The sequence below is a fragment of the Nomascus leucogenys genome, chromosome 6 (genome assembly GCF_006542625.1).
Source record: "Nomascus leucogenys isolate Asia chromosome 6, Asia_NLE_v1, whole genome shotgun sequence".
NCBI lineage: Eukaryota > Metazoa > Chordata > Mammalia > Primates > Hylobatidae > Nomascus > Nomascus leucogenys.
The window spans coordinates 99,542,185-99,559,662 of record NC_044386.1 but is presented as its reverse complement, the minus strand read 5'-3'; the positions used below and the strand labels follow the sequence as shown (position 1 = coordinate 99,559,662).

At 37.5% G+C, this 17,478-nt stretch overlaps 1 protein-coding gene across 6 annotated transcripts in view; it reads right to left on the bottom strand.

The window, feature by feature from the left end:
- Positions 1-17,478, bottom strand: part of ZFAND6 (zinc finger AN1-type containing 6) — a 77,418-nt gene that overhangs the window by 47,189 nt on the left and 12,751 nt on the right. Inside the window, exon 1 of one of the 6 annotated variants that reach the window (XM_003275409.3) lies at positions 16,866-16,982. The exons of 4 other annotated variants lie outside the window; for them this stretch is intronic. The gene's annotated coding sequence lies outside the window, so the exon portion shown is untranslated. Of the gene's footprint in view, positions 1-16,865; positions 16,983-17,478 lie in introns of those variants that run through there. One more of the 6 variants, XM_003275410.3, reaches the window with a different exon arrangement.

Sequence of the window (17,478 nt, the reverse complement as noted above, 5' to 3'; positions counted from 1 at the left end):
ACAGTCTCTTTATCAGGTTAATCTTTCTAACTCCAGAGCACCAACACTGCCTTGTTTAAAGTAAGCATTTTAATAAGTTCTTGTTGAATGCCAAGCTACAAAACAAGCAAAACCATTTTATCTCAATCCCAATCCCTGCCTTCTCTCCCATTTTCTCAGGTACCAGGTTATCAACTCCTCTACCTCTGCCAGATCTCTCTATTAGCCCTCCAAATTTTTTTCCCCACATATCTCAATTTAAACTCCAATTCTCCGAATGTTGCAGGTAAATAATGTTGTAATAAAGGGATCAGAATAACACACACTGTGAATGAAACTTAACCAATTCAAACCTAAAATGTAAGCCAATTTAAACCTAAAATCACTAACTTAGGAAATAAAAGAGGTATCAATGCACACGTGTGTATATACAAACATAATATATCTGGGAGCGTAGGGAGCAAGTTTTCAAGTATCCATCATCTTCCAAATTAACTCTTATACCTACACTTCTAAGAAGATTATAACATATGCATATGAGTCTGCAATTATAGCTCAATTCAAAGGCTTTCATTAACTCATTAGTCAAATCAACATGGTCATGCAGCTGAATTTCTAGCAAATCCCTAATATGACATTACGAATCATAAACCTTGATTTGTAGCTTCCTCTACAGATTCCCCTTAACTTAAATTACATTAAGTCCCAAACCTTGAAAAGAAAGAAGGTGGTATGGAAAGAAATGAAAAAAGGCTCCAAACAATAAATCCAAGTTAGAAAAATACTAGGGAATGGGGGACAGAAGTGTTCTGACATGGACAAGATTCAACTAACCCATTCAAAATCTAGCATATTGTTGTAAATAAGAGTTTTAAATAAGGAATACCTTCTTAGGGGAGGTTTAAAGGAAAGGTAGTAGCTTTTTGGCAGAGGTGAGTAGGAAATAATAATAGAAGAGAATAATAGCTGGCAATTCAATTCTTTCCCTGAAATAAAAGCCTTCTGGTTTCACATAAATTTTCCTATCTTCTCTACCAAAACTAAGCAGTGTATTTGTTGTCATTTTTTGAGACAGGGCCATACTCTTGCTCAGACTGCAGTGCAGTGGAATGACCACAGCTCACTGAAGCCTCCAACCTCAGCCTATTGAGTAGCTGGGTACACTACAGGTGCATACCACCACACTCCACTAATTTAAAAGATCTGGGCCGGACGGGGTGGCTCACGCCTGTAATCCCAACACTTTGGGAGGCCAAGGCGGGCGGATCACGAGGTCAGGAGATCGAGGCCATCCTGGCTAACACGGTGAAACCCTGTCTCTAATTTAAAAAAAAATACAAAAAATTGGCCAGGCGTGGTGGCAGGCACCTGTAGTTTCAGCTACTCGGGAGGCTGAAGCAGGAGAACAGCGTGAACCCGGGAGGCAGAGCTTGCAGTGAGCCGAGATCGCACCACTACACTACAGCCTGGGCGACAGAGCGAGACTCCGTCTCAAAAAACAAACAAACAAACAAACAAACAAACAAAACGAAACAAAAAAAAAAAGTTTCCACCCCTAGGTATTTATACACATGTCCACACAAAGACTCGTACTGCTTGTACTGAAATGTTCATAGTAACCTTATTTTAACAGCCAAGAAATGGAAACAATCCAAATTATCAATCTAATGGTAAATGGATAAACAAAGTATGATATATCCATAAAATGAAATACTATTCTGCAATTAAAAGTAATGAACTACTGATAACACAATGTGGGTGAATCTCCAAATTATCATGCTAAGTGAAAGAAAAAAGACTACATAATGACGATTCTGTTCACAGGAAAAGTTAAAAAAATGCAACTATAAACCGAGTAGGCATGATGGCACAGAGGAAGGATCCCCTGAGCTCAAGAGTTGAGTCCGGCCTGACCAACACAGTGAGGCCTCCATCTCTTAAAAAGTAATTAAAACGCAACTATAACAGAAAGCAGATCCAGGGACCACAGGGTAGGGAGATGGGATTGACTTCAAAAGTACACAAGGAAACTTTCCAGGGTGATGGAAATATTCTACCGTCATGACTGTGGCGGTGGTGGTGGTTAAACAACTACATAAATCATAACTAAAACTGCACACCAAAAATTAGTATATTTCATTGTGTAAACATAATAAAGCTAATTTTAAAAGACAAAATAGGACAAAGGAGTGGAAACAGTCATTTTGACTTAAAGTACTATTCAGTTAAATTAGTAAAAGATAAGTATTAGAAATTTCAGTTACACCAAGAGAAGCCACAAAACTAGTGAGTTCCGTTTCACCAAGAATCAGTTTTCCACTAAGTATTTTTTTTTTTAAATGTCTTAAAATAACTTTCTAGGCCGGGCGCGGTGGCTCATGCCTGTAATCCCAGCACTTTGGGAGGATGAGGCAGGCGGATCATGAGGTCAGGAGTTCGAGACCAGCCTGACCAACATGGTGAAACCCTATCTCTACTAAAAATACAAAATTAGCTGAGTGTTGTGACACATGCCTGTAATCCCAGCCACTCAGGAGGCTGAGGCAGGAGAATCGCTTGAACCCGGGAGGCGGACGTTGCAGTGAGCCAAGATCGCGCCACTGCACTGCAGCCTGGGCGACAGAGCGAGACTTGGTCTCAAAAAATAATAATAATAATCTTTCTAATCCTCCTTATTTATTTATAATTTTTTTTTAGAGGGAGTCTTGCTCTGTCGTCCAGGCTGGAGTATAGTTACACAATCTCGGCTCACCACAATCTCCGCCCCCCAGGTTCAAGCGATTCTCGTACCTCAGCCTACTGAGTGGCTGGGATTACAGGTACCCGCCACCACGCCTGGTTAATTTTTGTATTTTTTGTAGAGATGGGTTTTCTCCATGTTGGCCAGGCTGGTCTCAAACTCCCAACCTCAAGTGATTCGCCCACCACCGCCTCCCAAAATACTGGGATTACAGGTGTGAGCCACCACACCCGGCCTAATTCTCCTCATTTAGCTGTAAGCAAATTAACACATTTTTCCCTCCTTTACCTCTATATCCACTTTTACAACATTTCAATACCTTGAAAACGATTTGGTACCTTAAACAAGACCAACTTGGACTGCCTTTTTAATATGTCATTATTTTACAATAAATAAAGCTTATAATTTTACTAAACATTTTTTGCTAATCCTAGATTTTAAAGTGTAACTGCCATTAAGTAATTTATTGCATTTCAACAAAAGATATTTCTCAAATAAAGGCAGCATAGCTTATTTCTTCAAGCAGGAATCACTTCTTAATGTTTTCCAATTATTTGAAAGAATATAGAGAAAGCAACCTCCCTCCCCACACCTCAGATACAACTTTCTTGCTCATCTATTACATTTATATTACAAAATAATTCAAGTTCCTAAAGAGTTCCAATTTCTAGATAAAAACTTGCACATTTAAAAAAAAAAAAAAGTCCTGCCCGGGCGTGGTGGCTCACACCTGTAATCCCAGCACTTTGGGAGGCCAAGGCAGGCAGATCACGAGGTCAGGAGTTCGAAACCAGCCTGGTCAGCATGGTGAAACCCCGACTCTACTAAAAATACAAAAAAAAAAAAAAAAATTAGCTGGGCATGGTAGCGCACACCTGTAATCCCAGCTACTTGGGAGGCTGAGGCAGGAGAACTGCTTGAACTGAGGAGGCAGAGGTTGCAGTGAGCTGAGATCATGCCACTGCATTCCAGCCTGGGCGAGAGAGCGAGACTCTGTCTCAAAAAAATAAAAAAATTAAAAAAAATTAAAAAAATTGTAGTAGCCAATATTTAAACATAAAACCTAAGTATTAACTTACAGTAAATTGGGTATTTTGAGACCAAAAGACTTCTTCAGAGAGCTAAATATAAAAGTATTTTAATATAATTCATTTAAAACACTTCTGCTTGTTTATCACAAAATTAAAATGCTCTAAATAATAGCTATTTTTTAAGAGTAGCCTTCCAATTTAAACAATTTTTAAAAATTCTATTGGTATTGTAGTGTGTCAATGTTGCCAAGGTAAAATACTCCAGGGTAACACTGTCAATGAACCCATTCACTCACCACTGATTACGTGCACAGCCTTGAGGGATACAAAATGTAAGACACAAATTCAGCCTGAATGATGAGACAAGAATCTTTCCCCCCTCTCTTACCGCTTAGAACTTTGAATAAATTAAAATGTTAGTACCCCTCTAATAAAACATGTTAACAATGAATAACTGGTATGTTTTAAATAGCACATTCAGTTTATTATACTGTTTAATGAGAATACACAGTTGTTTTGTTTTTTGAGACAGAGTCTCACTCTGTTGCCTGGACTAGAGTGCAGTGGCACAATCTTGGCTCACTGCAACCTCCGCCTCCCGGCCTCAAGCAATCCTTTTTTTTTTTTTGGTAGAGAAAGGGTTTTGCCATGTTGCCCAGGCTGGTCTCGAACTCCTGGGATCAAGGGATCCACCCACCTTGATCCCTGAAGTGCTGGGATTACAGGTGTAAGCCACCGTGCTGGCCAGTTGATTTTTTTTTCCCCAACCACCAACAAACCAAATTTTTTCTATAAATCTTCTTTGGTAATTCATTCCAGTTAACAAATAGTCAATTTGCAGATAAACACTATACGTTGCAAGTGGGACAGCTACATGTGGAGAAAACTAAATACAAAAACATCATCTCTACTCAGAAACAAAGCATTTCTTCATTATCAGGGACCAAATGTTTACATTCAAGAATGTTATCAGCTATTAACATTAACAGTCAAAGCGAGATATAAAATATATGTATTAGACAGGTGTGGAGGCTCATGTTTGTAATCTCAGCACTTTGGAAGGCTGAGGAGAGAGGATCGCTTGAGGTCAGGAGTTCAAGACCAGCCTGGGCAATACAGCAAGATTCCGCCTCTACAAAAAATTTTAAAATTAGACAGGCATGGTGGTGCGTGCCTGTAGTGCTAGCTACTCAAGAGGCTGAGGCAAGAGCACTGTTTCAGTCCTCGAGTTTGAGGTTACAGTGAGCTATGATTGTGCCACTGCACTCCAGCTGGGGTGACAAGAGCAAGACCCTGTCTCTTAAAAAAAGTTTTTTTAATAGTAAATATATTAAAAATTTGTATCTGTTTGTTATTAGAGATGATGAAGAGCAAATCAAGGATATCGATGGCAAACTGGCAATCTTCAGTGTTACTTTTCTCTAAAATAGTTCACTCTTTAGTTTTCATAACATGATAAAAATTAACCATTTTATCTAAATGGAACTCTGCGAAAGCAAATGAACAAAAGGTCCTGGTAACCTTTTCTTTCAAAAGAGCATTTGATTATTCTGAGAAAACTACCAAAATGATTAGAAGAATGAAATATGGCTTGGAGTTCAATCACATACAAATCATCCGTTAGGCATCCAGATCCAGAGATTTTTGTGGTACTCTGTCTTCTCAGCAACACCTCTAGATTTTCACGTACATCCTCCTCCTCACCCCATTCTGATAGAAAATCACCTAACAGAGTGAGAAACTACACATGTGCACGCGTGCACGGTGCGTGCACACACACACACACACCCCTTAACAACTAAACAGACAATATGATACTAATGAAATATTTCTGTGCAAGTATTTCCTTTGGCAACTTCTCTTCCTTCTAGTGGCCAAGTCGAGTAACACCTATGGTGACCATAACTTCTAAATCAAAACCTAGGATGTGTGATCCAACAAGATAGAATATTTTAGTAGAAAAACATAAACCTCTAGTGGGTTGCGGCAAAGAGACAGTTCAAATTTTTGTGCTACTTCCAAATGTGTGACTCTGTGTTTTAAGGATGTCACGGCCGGGCGTGGTGGCTCACACTTGTAATCCCAACACTTTGGGAGGCCGAGGCGGGCGGATCACGAGGTCAGGAGATCGAGATCATGGTGAAACCCCGTCTCTACTAAAAATACAAAAAAATTAGCCAGGCGTGGTGGCGGGCACCTGTAGTCCCAGCTACTCGGAGAGGCTGAGGCAGGAGAATGGCGTGAACCCGGGAGGCGGAGCTTGCAGTGAGCCGAGATTGCGCCACTGCACTCCAGCCTGGGCGACAGAGCGAGACTCCGTCTCAAAAAAAAAAAAAAAAAAAAAAAAAGGATGTCAAAAAGTTAATATTTCTAAAATATTCCAAAAATTTAGAAGGCCAATAAAAAATATTTGAAAACCGGGCTGCCTGAAGATACATGGCTCCTAGAATAGTATTTCAAAATCCCATCACCTGCTATTTATCTTTTTATATACATTAGCTCAGGTTTCAAAGTTCTAAATAGGAGTTCTGAGCAAATCTCTCCCAAAGATGACTCTTTCTCAGACCTTTCTCCAGGGTTCTGTTTTTGCTAACTGCCTAGTAGAAATTCACTTAGATGTCTCATTGGCTCTGCCAGTAAAAAAAAAAAAAAAAAAAGAAGCTCTTTAGTTTAATTAGATCCCATTTGTCAATTCTGGCTTTTGTTGCCATTGCTTTTGGTGTTTTAGACATGAAGTCCTTGCCCACGCCTATGTCCTGAATGGTATTGCCTAGGTTTTCTTGTGGGGTTTTAATGGTTTTAGGTCTAACATTTAAGTCATTAATCCATCTTGAATTAATTTTTGTATAAGGTGTAAGGAAGGGATCCAGTTTCAGAGTGAACAGGCAATCTGCAGAATGGGAGAAAATTTTTGCAACCTACTCATCTGACAAAGGGCTAATATCCAGAATCTACAATGAACTCAAACAAATTTACAAGAAAAAAACAACCCCATCAAAAAGTGGGCAAAGGACATGAACAGACACTTCTCAAAAGAAGACATTTATGCAGCCAAAAAACACATGAAAAAATGCTCATCATCACTGGCCATCAGAGAAATGCAAATCAAAACGACAGTGAGATACCATCTCACACCAGTTAGAATGGCCATCATTAAAAAGTCAGGAAACAACAGGTGCTGGAGAGGATGTGGAGAAATAGGAACACTTTGACACTGTTGGTGGGACTGTAAACTAGTTCAACCATTGTGGAAGTCAGTGTGGCGATTCCTCAAGGATCTGGAACTAGAAATACCATTTGACCCAGCCATCCCATTACTGGGTATATACCCAAAGGACTATAAATCATGCTGCTATAAAGACACATGCACACGTATGTTTATTGCGGCACTATTCACAATAGCAAAGAGTTGGAACCAACCCAAATGTCCAACAACGATAGACTGGATTAAGAAAATGTGGCACATATACACCATGGAATACTATGCAGCCATAAAAAATGATGAGTTCATGTCCTTTGTAGGGACATGGATGAAACTGGAAAACATCCTTCTCAGTAAACTATCGCAAGGACAAAAAACCAAACACCGCATGTTCTCACTCATAGGTGGGAATTGAACAATGAGAACTCATGGACACAGGAAGGGGAACATCACACTCCGTGGACTGTTGTGGGTTGGGGGGAGGGGGGAGGGACAGCATTAGGAGATATACCTAATGCTAAATGACGAGTTAATGGGTGCAGCAAAACAACATGGCACATGGATACGTATGTAACAAACCTGCACATTGTGCACATGTACCCTAAAACCTGAAGTATAATAAAAAAAAAAGAGTAAGAAAAAAACAAACAAACAAACAAAAAACATGGAGTGAGCATGGAGCAGGATTAACTAAGAGCTAGTAGGTAAGTCAGAATTGCAGGACAAATAGTAAGAACAGAATTAAGCGGTCCCATGATAAATGCTTTATCTGCATTGTCTCCTTTCATCTTCACAATATCCCTTAAAAGTAGTAGCAACTATTTAGAGATGAGGAAACTGAGGCCTACAGAGATTATGGAACTTGCTCAGGTCCAACAGCTGGTAAGCAGCAAAGCAAGGATTTGAACCCAGAGAGTCTGACTCCAAAGCCCAAGCACCTGAACATGCTAATACATCAAAAAGAATGAGATGCAGATTCTGACAGAGTTGTGGTCACTAGTCAATTCAAGAGGCATTTCTTGAGTACTTAGGTACTATCAGATACTGAGGATACAAAAAAAAAATGTACATCTGGGTTCAAATTCTTGCTTTACTACTTAATAGCTAAGTAAACTGAAATGAAAAAGTTTCTGGGCAGTATGATTTGAATAAGGAATGGCTGCTACTCAGGAAAACAGACAAATTAACAAGTCACAATATAATATGAAACAACACAAATATAAACAAGGAAGAGAAGTTATACGGTGGTTAGCTTTGTCATAGGGAAAGGATTGTTTTGGTTTATGGTGGGAGACTCACCTTAATATTTTGAATGATGACGGATATTCTAGACTAAATAAAACATGATACCATGATTCTACATAGTGCACTCAACAGTCACAAGTAGACTGATACTCCTAAAATATAAATACCTAGGAGGGTGGAGAGTTAGGCTGGATTCTAGATGATTAGAAAAATAAAAAGGAAAACATAGTTCAAGCATCCAGACAGCACTCAAGGTCCAGGGCTCAAGTAGGCTAAAATGGACTGGGTGGAAAGCAGAGCTCCGGCAGTATTACAAGGAAAGCTATTCCATTTCCATAGGCATGGGAGTCTAGACAAGTGATCAACAATCTGCCTATGGTAAGCAGCTAGAAAGCAGAGATTACATCTTCATTTCAATTCAACATATAGTTGAATGCTAAGTCAAGAGAACACAAAGGCTAGGCTGGGAGCGGTGGCTCACACCTGTAATCCCACCACTTTGGGAGGCCGAGGCAGGCAGATCACTTGAGCCCAGGAGTTCAACATCGGCCTGGCAAACATGGCAAAATCCCATCTCTACTAAGAATACAAAAATTAGCCAGGTGGTGGCGCAGCCTGTAATCCCAGCTACTCCAGAGGCTGAGGCAGGCGAATTGCTTGAACCAGGGAGATGGAGGCTGCAGTGAGGAGATCATGCCACTGCTCCAGCCTGGGTGACAGACTCTGTTGCAAAAAAACAACAACAACAACAACAAAAAAAAACACACACACTCACACACGAAGACAGAATATGGCCCCTACTCATAAAGGATCTCACAGCTTTGGTACAAAAGGCAAATGTGTTGAATTATTACAATCTGGTGGGATTAGTGAGGAACAGAAGGAGTTGTCAATTATGAGTAGGTCTTTCAGGAAGACGCGGGAAGATAACAGCTGTAAAAGTGAAAAGGGCCCGAAACAAGGTATTTGGAGAAAATGCTGGTAGTTTACTGTGACTGAAGTACAGTACACGTTGAGAAAGTAGTGAGATGGGGATACAGAGATAAGCAAGGGCAAGATCATGGTGGGTCTATTATAGATAAAGATGCAATAAAGAAAAATCCCTCAAATGTTGGGAAAGAAGGGAATCTAGAAAGGTGCTACCCAATACATTAAGTAGCCACCAGCCTTGTCAAACTACTGAGCACTTGGAATGGAGCTAGTGCAACTAAGGAGCTAAGTTTTAATAAATTTAAATAGCCACTACTAACTTACCATATTAGACAGCAATGATCTACAGCACACGTAAAAGAATTTTCTTACCCAGAAAGAATTTATCTTCTATAAAGAAAAGAGGGTAAATGAAGATACAGGCATTTGTAAGTTAAGGAAAAGAACGGGCAGGAAATTGAGAAAACTCACAAAATTATGTCAATGATAACAATAAAGCATAAGGAAAGAGTGAGGTGAAAGTCCTTTTTTTTTTTTTTTTTTTTTTGAGACAGAGTTTTGCTCTTATTGCCCAGGCTGGAGTGCAGTGGCACAATCTCGGCTCACTGCAACCTCCGTCTCCTAGGTTCAAGCGATTCTCCTGCTTCAGCCTCCCGAGTAGCTGGGATTACAGGCATGCGCCACCACACCCGCTGATTTTGTATTTTTAGTACAGACAGGGTTTCACCATGTTGGTCAGGCTGGTCTTGAACTCCTGACCTCAGGTGATCCACCTGCCTTGGCCCTCAAAGTGCTGGGATTACAGGCATGAACCACTGTGCTAGGCCAAAGTCTTAAAGAATAGAGAAGATTTAAAATAAACACACAGAAAAATGGTAGAGGGTTAGGATCAAAAAGGATGGACAAGTCCAAGCTGGAGTTGTAAAGTATAAAGTCTGTAGTAAACCTTAAAAAAACAAAACAAACAAACAAAAAAGCTATAAAGGGTATTGTTGAGAAAACTGACAAAACTAAATATGAACAGTATATTAAAGAATACTATTAGGCCGGGTGCGGTGGCTCACGCTTTTAATCCCAGCACTTTGGGAGGCCGAGGCGGGCGGATCACGAGGTCAGGAGATCGAGACCACGATGAAACCCCGTCTCTACTAAAAATACAACAAAAATTAGCTGGGCGTGGTGGCGGGCGCCTGTAGTCCCAGCTACTCAGAGAGGCTGAGGCAGGAGAATGGCGTGAACCTGGGAGGCGGACCTTGCAGTGAGCCGAGATCACGCCACTGCACTCCAGCCTGGGCGACAGAGCGAGACTCCGTCTCAAAAAAAAAAAAAAAAAAAAAAAGAAAGAACAGAGTAAACAGATAATCTACAGAATGGGAGAAAATATTCACAAACTATGCACCTCTGACAAAGGTCTAATATCCAGAATCTATAAAACAGACAATTCAACAAGCAAGAAAGAAATAATCCCATTAAAAAACGAGCAAAGGACATGAACAGATACTTCTCAAAAGAAGACATAAATACAGCCAACAAATACATGAAAAAATGCTCAACATTACCATCACTAATCATTATAGAAATGCAAATCAAAATCAAATTATCATCTCACACCAGTCAGAATGGCTATTATTAAAAAGTCAAAAAAATGACAGATGTTGGTGAGGTTTCCGAGAATGGAATGCTTATACACTGTTGGTGTTAATGTCAATTAGTCCAGCCACTGTGGAAAGCAGTTTGGAGATTTCCCAAAGAACTTAAAGCACAACTACCATTAGATCCAGCAATCCCATTACTGGGTATATACTCAAAAGAAAATACATCATTCTACGAAAAAGACACGTGCACTCGTTTATGTTCATCACAGCACTATTCACAATAGCAAAGACACAGAATTAACCTAGGTGCCCATCAACAGTGGACTAGATAAAGAAAATGTGGTACATATACATTATGGGATACTACGAAGCCATGAAAAAGAACAAAATCATGTTCATTGTAGCAACATGGATGGGGCTGGAGGCCATTATCCTAAGTGAATTAATGCAGGACAGAAAACCAAATACCACGTTTTCACTTATATGTGGGAGCTAAGCACTGAGTACACAAGGACATAAAGATGAGAACAATAAACACTGGAGACAATTAGACGGAAGGGCTGGGGAGAGGTGAGTGTTAAAAAACTATTAATACCTGTCAGGTACTATGTTCACTGAGTGATGAGATCGTTTGTACATCAAACCACAGTGACATACAATTTACCCATGTAACAAACCTGCACACGTACCTCTGAACCTAAAATAAAAGTTGAAAAAATAAAATATAGCAAAAGACTATTTTGGATAGTAAATAATGCCACATTAAAAGTTTTGAAGGCCGGGGGTGGTGGTTCACGCCTGTAATCCCAGCACTTTGGGAGGCTGAGGCAGATCACAAGGGTCAGGAGCTCGAAACCAGCCTGGCCAATATGGTGAAACCCCATCTCTACTAAAAATACACAAATGAGCCAGGTATGGTGGCAGACACCTGTAGTCCCAGCTACTCGGGAGGCTGAGACAGAAGAATCGCTTGAACCAGGGAGGTGGAGGTTGCAATGAACCAAGATCATGCCACTGCACTCCAGCCTGGGTGACAGAGTGAGACTCTGTCTCAAAAAAAAAAAAAAAAAAAAAAAAGTTTTGATAGTATGGTGCTTCCTGCCTCTAAAAACTTGTAATTGGCAAAAAAAAAAAAAAAAAAAAAGAAAGAAAGAAAAAGCACTCCTATTCTTATAATGGGTAATTCATGGATTTTTATTATGCTTATAATTACCTTTAATTCCCAACTATAGTTAAGAATTTGATCCCTTCAAAGAAACAAACATTGGTAATATTTACCTATATTTCAAAAGTTTCATCAATTTGACCTTTTTCCTTTACCACAAAGTTGCTTTCAAAGCTATGAATAAAAAGGCTACTTTTTCTTTTTTTGGTCCAATAGAGGTCCTTTTGCTTTAAAATATGTTAGAGGGGGAATGGCACAGAGGACAAAGAGAAAATATTTTAAATGAAAATGATTCCAAATCAACTATTTTTCAGTTCACGTCAATTTTATTTTGTAAGTAATGTTGGCTGCAGTATTTAACTTTTTTGATGATATAATATTCGATGCAAAATAATCTATGTAGCCTCTCCACCCTATGTATAAGTTACTCAGTAAGTTATTTGACTTTTGTTCACAGGCAGGTGCTTTATACACCCCGATGCAGAATGAGCACAAGGTCCAAGCCAATAGTTATTTAAGGAATTGTTAGCATTTCAAATAGCTTAAAGTGCTTTTGCACTTTGCCTAATCTTCCCACTCCACAGCTTGGTCTCAAGCTTTTATTAAATGTGAGGAATTCAACAGCTATGAAACTCAAAACTATGTGCATAAGGAAAACTACCTTTACTTTGCCTGTGTCTCATTCTTTTATCTTCTTATATCCTGGGGATGCTAAAATGTTTAATATCCTTTATCAAAGTGTTCCAAAAAACTGTCAGAAATACTTTTTTTTAATGTTTGTTTCCCTTAAAGCATTTTTAGACAGGCAGCAAGTTTTCACTATGCCTTAGAAGAAGGAACTACAAATAGCTGGTGGTTAAACAGTGAAGTGGAATGATGTGAAGGAAAAAAGGAATAGAGAAGTAAGCTCAGGAAAGCACACAGCTCAGTGCGTAAGGGAAAGGACTTTTGGTCTGACAAACCTCAGTTTTAAAGTATGCTAGTCACTTACCAGCCAAGGAGACCTTAGACAAATTAACTAGCCTTTCTAAATTGACTTACTGGTTCGATGAGAGTAACAGTACTTAGCGTGGGGACCATCTGAGAGAATGTTTAGCACACAATCAGCTGGTGTTATTCTTCGCTCTAGCTAGTATTCACTAACGAATATGAAGCAGAGAAAAACGGATATGACTGCACAGTAAAGAATGCATTATACAGAGCCTAAAATGGAAATGAAGATCAATTAGGGGGGTTTTTAGTCATCTAAGTAAGAAATCATACCATGGCCTTATGCTAACACATGAAGGGAAAAAAAAAGATCGATTCTAGAGACACTGAATTTAAAATTTATAGGCTAATTGTGGCTAACTGGTGATGAAGAAGAATCAGAATGACAATCAGATTCTGGCTTGCGTGGCAGTATCACCCATTTACTATGACTTCTGGTGAGCTAGATAAATATGGGTCTCAGGTACGAAAAAAATTTTGGATTTTAAATTCAGACGTTAGAACCATTAATATGTGTAGTATGTTAATTAAAGATATGGGACTGGAGATCATCAAAAGGGAAGTCTAGAGAAGAGTTAAGAACAAAATCCCACGAACTTCTATTACTTAATGGTTGTAAAGAAGAAAAATTTGCAAAGGACACAGAGATCACTAATGAGGAAAGCAGACAGTATCATGAAAACAATGAGAAGAGTTTCAAGCAGGAAAAATAGTCAATGGCACTAAATGTTGCTGAGAAATCTAGTACTTACAAAAATCTATTGGTAGCAGATGACACAGTGTATTTATATCGCGGAGGGGAAAAAAGGTATAAACAGGGATAGATGGATCTGCTCTCTTCTACCAAAGCACTACAAACCACAAAACTGTTTTGAGTTCATTTTCTCCAATGGCATACAAACACAGAAAACCAAATTTAGTTAAACAAGGTCATAGACACATCAGTTCAAAAATTAGCATTAATAGGTTTCAACAAAAATGGCTTTAGGTTCTTTCAAGTTTTATCAACTTATTGCCCATTAAATTTTTTCCTCATATTATTTGGAGGGAAAAAAAATCACTATGTTCCTCTTGAATGGTGTCTAACAACAGAGACTTTGAATACATTATTTTTGAAATAAAACACAACCATCACTCTTCATATCTTGACCCAAATACCTAGGTCAATTTAAAAGTTTTCTTCTCCTTGTAGAAAACTAGTTTCTACTCTCTCTAGGAAACCAAAAAGATATTCCCTAAATCTGTCAATATAAGATCAGTAGTACTGCAGAATTACAGTTACAGAAACCACTAAAAGAACTTCACTTCTTTACCTTGGGGTACCCAGCAAAATGTAATCAACAGCTAAACTTTCCCTACAGTATTTACAATTATCTTTATCTCTATTTGGTAGCAATAACATTAAATTTTATTAACATGACAATCAAATTACACATTGTCAAATTACCAATATTTGTGATATAAATATGGAAAATTTTTAATTTTAAATTTCTCTCTTCGATCCCAAATGTTCAACACCAAAGTATCCGAAAAAAAAAAATCAAACAATAAAAGCAGACATTAAAAAAAAACTTTCCTCTGAAACAAACACAATGACAAACATACCAGCATTAGCTCTGAAAGTCAGAGATACTAAATTATCAGTTAATTGAAATAAAAGTTGACACAAAGTAAGTTAAATTATTTAAATTGCAAAATGAGCTAGACTAACTCAATATCATACATGCTCAACTACTGGTTGCATCGATGAGTTATAGCCCAGCCTATGGCTTATCATTACTCCCCATTTGTAAGAAAAAATAGGATTGTCTTAGAATTATCTTTGATTTTAACACAACTTAAGTTTATTCTGGAACGTTACTCAACTAGTTTATAAGCCAGTTAATGCCTATTTCATTTAACAGACGAGCTAGTAAGAGTATACATAATTCGTGGTCAATGCCAACAAAGCACGCTCTTAAAGACACATAGAAATAACATATGTCTAGCACCACTATATGTGTGTAAAGTTAAGTTCTTACCTTTAACTGAAACCTATAAAATACCGGAAAGATGCTGATATACCATTTCAAAGCCTGTAATTATTCGTAAGAGTTATCTGTTTCCAAAGTGTATTTTTAAAAACTCAAAATTAAGAAATGCCCAAATAATGACAAAAGTTATTCATACACGTTTTTGAGACAGGTGAAGTTAACTGGCACTACTCCAGTCTCCTCCTAAAAATGTTTCTGATATATTTTCTTGAAAGAAAATATTTCTTTTGGTATGTGCTTACCAGAAGAAAAAGAAGAGCCAGCCTGAATAACAAAGCCAGTGTAAAACATTAAGCCCCAGACTTACTAATAGCAACACATACACTAAGTATATAAAATATCTAACAGAGATACAATAGCTCACTTAAGTGGGTAAAAGTGTTTCCAATTTCCTTCAGCTGATTTTAATATCCAAAAAAATTGATTTATATCCATCTACATCTTGGAAAATGCTGTTGAAAATAGGCTTTTAGGGGCTACATATCAGAAAAATAGGCATTTAAGGGGCTACACATCAGAAAAACTTTGAAGCATATTCTGCTGCTGTCGATATAAACTGGTATAACTTTTTAGAAAAACAATTTGGCCAGTGAAGTGTTCGTTATCCTTTGATCTAGGTAAGGCCACTCCAGGATTTTTCCAAAAGAAATCTTTTTTAAAAAAGCAAAATATTTTACAGCTACACACAGGTGTGTTCAACGCAATACTATTAAAAATGACGAAAAATTGGAACCTAAAAGTAGACAATTAAAAAACTAGGTTAATTAAGGTCACATCAATTTAAGAGAATTACAGTTACTGAAATGAAAACAATTTCAACAGATAGTTAAGTGAAAACATAAAACTGCACAGATTCATAATTATTGGAAAAATGCAAGAATGTAAGATAGAGAAGAGAACAGGAAAAAAATGAGATGACCAAACAATGATCTTCTGGTGGGTAGATAGGTAACTTTTCTTGATTTCATTATTATTACACTATTGTTTAAACAACAGATATAGCAGAAAAGCATTAATTTAAAAACTTTTGCATGATCCGGAACAAAGAGCATAGCAAATACAATGGCTGAAAATGCTTAGCTGGCATTTGGTCTGATTATTGCAATGATTATTGCAATTTACACCTGAATTTCTATGAGAACAAAGAGCAACAATATAAAGAAAACAGTCTCTAAAAAATATTCTTGTACTGAAATACACTACAATTACTTCATAAATGAGAAATGTAAATAGAATCAGATACTTTAAAAAAAAAGTCGTAGTAGCCTACCTATAGCTTTTAAAAATATAAATCCTTTCATTTCCTGTTTCAAAATGTTAATTACTTATCTCCACCTTTGAAAGAAATGAAGAGTTTGAATGTAGTAAGAAGAAAGCAGTTTTACTTTGTTCATCAATGGCCTTTTTAATTATGAGCATATTAAAAATTATGAGCATATTAAAAATGTCAACATATTGTTAAATTAAAATATACTGAAATTAAAAGGGGTGTTGTGCTGGGGTTAAAAAAATTAAACAGTTGGCATTTCAATTTACTAAAAAAGACTTATTTAAGCCTATCACATTTATCTCTCCACAACTTAACATTTTAAGTTTAAGGAAAATGACATATCAAATGAACCTCCTCAAAACATCATTTATAAAAACTGACAACTGACTGTTCGAAGAACCAATCCAAAAAAAAAAAGCCTGTTATTGGAGATGATTTTGAGTCTAAGATGTTTTAATGACACTCATATTCTGAACTAAAAACAATGATAGGAGAAAGTCAAGTTTGATTCTCTGAACACCTATTTCCTGTCCAAACAGCCCTTTTGTTCTGCTTCCCTGCTTAATTTTAGTGTTCAGTTTCCATCAGAAAATAAAAACAATGACAAAACCTAGCACACACAGAATCATAAAGGAGCAAAATTATAAAATAAAGGATCATAAAAAGATTAGAACAAAAATCCTACCAACAAAACCTCCACAATTTTCTGTTTGCTTCACCTCAGATTAACTTCACTTGAAGCTGTACTCCAAAGCAACCAAACCTGAATACCAAGCTCCACCTTCTCCAATTCTAGTGGCTGAAGAGTAAAATCTCCTCCCTGTTAGTGAAACTGATAATTGTGATTGGATACGGCTAATATCCATTATTTTAAAGAACTTTTCCTTGCTAGCAGGTTAGGTTAGACACACTAAAACCCCCTGGATAAGCTGGTTTCTTAAAGAAACAGTAGATAAGGTTTCAGTTTTCCCATCATATACTGTTTGCTTACCCTTGTCTAGGTGAAAAATAAACTAAGTAACATAAATGAAAATCTCACAGAAGCAGCTGTGACCAATTGTTTAAAATACAATGCTTCTAAACTAAATCATTTATTTTTATGGAGCAATGAAGGTGAAGTTATGCTTTAAAGACAGATTATTTTTAATACAGTTCACATTTTACCTGAAAATTGTAAAACGGCAACAGAAAATCCATTACAATATGTTGCTAAGAGGAACAAACCAATGTTTTTTTCTAAGACTTAAAGAGAAAACTATAACTTAAGTGAAAATATACAGCACTAAAATACTGAATTC